Raw genomic sequence first — 2,821 nt, 5'->3', positions numbered from 1 at the left:
GGGGCGAGGGCCACGGAGGGATTTGAGCTGCATGCGGAGATATTAGACGAGGTGAGCAAAAGCTTGGCCAAAGAGGTGGGTTTTAAGGAGCGACTTAAAGGAGGAGAGCGACATAGACAGAAGTAGCCTTGGAGTAAACAATGGCCATTGCTTTCTTCAAATAGACCATTTGCAAAGGGATTCAGGAACAGATTCGTTGGAGATGGTCATTGCCTGGCACTTGTGTGGCACAAATGTCACTTTTCACATCAGCCCAAGCCCGAATGTCGTCCAGGTCTTGCTGCACACAGGCATGGACTTCCTCAAAGAGTCGGGATAAACGGGTCCTTTTCAGAATGGCAGGCAGTGACCAGTGGGGTGCCGCAAGGCTCAGTGCTGGGACCCCAGCTATTTACAATATACATCAATGATTTAGATGAAGAAATTAACTGTAATATTTCCAAGTTTGCAGATGATACTAAGCTGGGTGGCGGTGTGAGCTGTGAGGAGGATGCTAAGAGGCTGCAGGGTGACTTGGACAGGTTAGGCGAGTGGGCAAATACATGGCAGATACAGTATAATGTGGATAAGTGTGAGGTTATCCACTTTGGTAGAAAAAAACAGGAAGGCAGAATATTATCTGAATGGTGGCAGATTAGGAAAAGGGGAGGTGCAATGAGACCTGGGTGTCATGGTACATCAGTCATTGAAAGTTGGCATGCAGGTACAGCAGGCGGTGAAGAAGGCTAATGGTATGTTGGCCTTCATCGCGAGAGGATTTGAGTATAGGAGCAGGGAGGTCTTACTGCAATTGTACAGGGCCTTGGTGAGGCCTCACCTGGAATATTGTGTTCAGTTTTGGTCTCCTAATCTGAGGAAGGACGTTCTTGCTATTGAGGGAGTGCAGCGAAGGTTCACCAGGCTGATTCCAGGGCTGGCAGGACTGACATATGAGGAGAGACTGGATCGACTGGGCCTGTATTCACTGGAGTTTAGAAGAATGAGAGGGGATCTCAGAGAAACATATAACATTCTGGACAGGTTAGATGCAGGAAGAATGTTCCCGATGTTGGGGAAGTCCAGAACCAGGGGTCACAGTCTAAGGATAAGGGGTAAGCCATTTAGGACCGAGATGAGGAGAAACTTTTTCACCCAGAGAGTGGTGAACCTGTGGAATTCTCTACCACAGAAAGTTGTTGAGGCCAATTCACTAAATATATTCAAGAGGGAGTTACATATGGCCCTTAGGGCTAAAGGGATCAAGGGGTATGGAGAGAAAGCAGGAAAGGGGTACTGAGGTGAATGATCAGCCATGATCTTATTGAATGGTGGTGCAGGCTCGAAGGGCCGAATGGCCTACTCCTGCACCTATTTTCTATGTTTCCATTATCTGAGGAGTTGTGAAGTGCCTTGGAACATTTTACTACATTAAAGGCGCTATATAAATACAGGTTTTTGTTGTTGATGTGAATTTAAAAGGAGCAAACACCCTTGCTTAGAGTGAAAGCCTTATACTGTGTCAAATACTTTTGTGGTGACCATTTTGGACCAGTAAATCTGAGACCTGGCTCAAAGAATGCAGCCAACACGAGTTCAAAAACCACCCGTGGCAGTTCGGGAATTTGAGTTAAGTTTAAAAACCTGGGTTGGGATTATTTTAAAAACTCATCGGGATCAGTAACGTCCTTTATGGAAGGAAACCTGCTGTCTGGGGAACCCTGTCTGGGCTTGTATGTGGTTGACAATAAACCGCCCTCTTTATTGACCGAGCAAACCACTCAGCTGTGTCTCCAGGCATGGGCTATAAATACCGGCCTTGCCTGCGACGCCCACAGCCCGAGAAGGAGTACAATGAACTGTTCTCAGTCGGAGCTGGGGCAAGAGATTTGGATTGACTGCCCCCACAGTTAGAGAGGGTATTTCCTAGTCCTGTTCACTATTAGTTCCTCGTCTGCTCACTACTGCTGGCGGAGGGGGGGGGGCGTGGGGGCGTGCGAGTTTGTGCGCTGAACGCGTTAGCATGATGCCCTTCACAGTCGAATAGCCGACGGAAACTCACCGCTAAATTTCAGGGACCGATTTTCCCAGCGCTGGCTCCGTGTTTACATAGGATTACATTGGATATATGGCACAGGATCAGGCCATTCGGCCCAACCAGTCCACGCCGGAGTTTATGCCCTACTCGAGCCTCCTCCCGTCTGTCCTCATCTAACTCTATCAGCATAACCCTCTATTCCCTTCTCCCCCATGCGCTTGTCCAGCCTCCCCTTAAATGCATCGATACTATTCGCCTCAACCCCTCCCTGTGGCAGCGAGTTCCACATTCTCACCGCTCTCTGGGTAAAGAAGTTTCTCCTGAATTTCCCATTGGGTTTCTTGGTGAGGATCTTGTATTGATGGCCTCTAGTTATGTTCTTCCCAGTCAGGATGGTTGAGCGGTCTAAGGCGCTGCGTTCAGGTCGCAGTCTCCTCTGGAGGCGTGGGTTCGAATCCCACTCCTGATAGTCAGTGTTTTAAAACACGAAGGCAGGATATTATCTGAATGGCAGCAGATAGGAAAAGGGGAGGTGCAACGAGACCTGGGTGTCATGGTACATCAGCCATTGAAAGTTAACATGCAGGTACAGCAGGCGGTGAAGAAGGCAAATGGCATGTTGGCCTTCATAGCAAGAGGATTTGAGTATAGGAGCAGGGAGGTCTTACTGCAGTTGTAAGGGCCTTAGTGAGGCCACACCTGGAATATTGTGTGCAGTTTTGGTCTCCTAATCTGAGGAAGGACATTCTTGCTATTGAGGGAGTGCAGCGAAGGTTCACCAGACTGATTCCAGGGCTGGCAGGACTG

The 2,821-nt window shown here is 48.7% G+C and overlaps 1 non-coding gene across 1 annotated transcript; it reads left to right on the top strand.

Annotated features, from left to right (window-relative positions):
• Positions 1 to 2,400: 2,400 nt before the first annotated feature.
• trnal-cag (transfer RNA leucine (anticodon CAG)) lies at positions 2,401 to 2,483 on the top strand. The gene has a single exon. It is a non-coding gene; the product is annotated as a tRNA-Leu (tRNA).
• Positions 2,484 to 2,821: the final 338 nt, after the last annotated feature.

Source organism: Pristiophorus japonicus, chromosome 20 (assembly GCF_044704955.1).
Source record: "Pristiophorus japonicus isolate sPriJap1 chromosome 20, sPriJap1.hap1, whole genome shotgun sequence".
Taxonomy (NCBI): Eukaryota; Metazoa; Chordata; class Chondrichthyes; family Pristiophoridae; genus Pristiophorus; species Pristiophorus japonicus.
The sequence above is the reverse complement of the archived record's forward strand: the minus strand, read 5'-3'. Positions and strand labels throughout refer to the sequence as shown.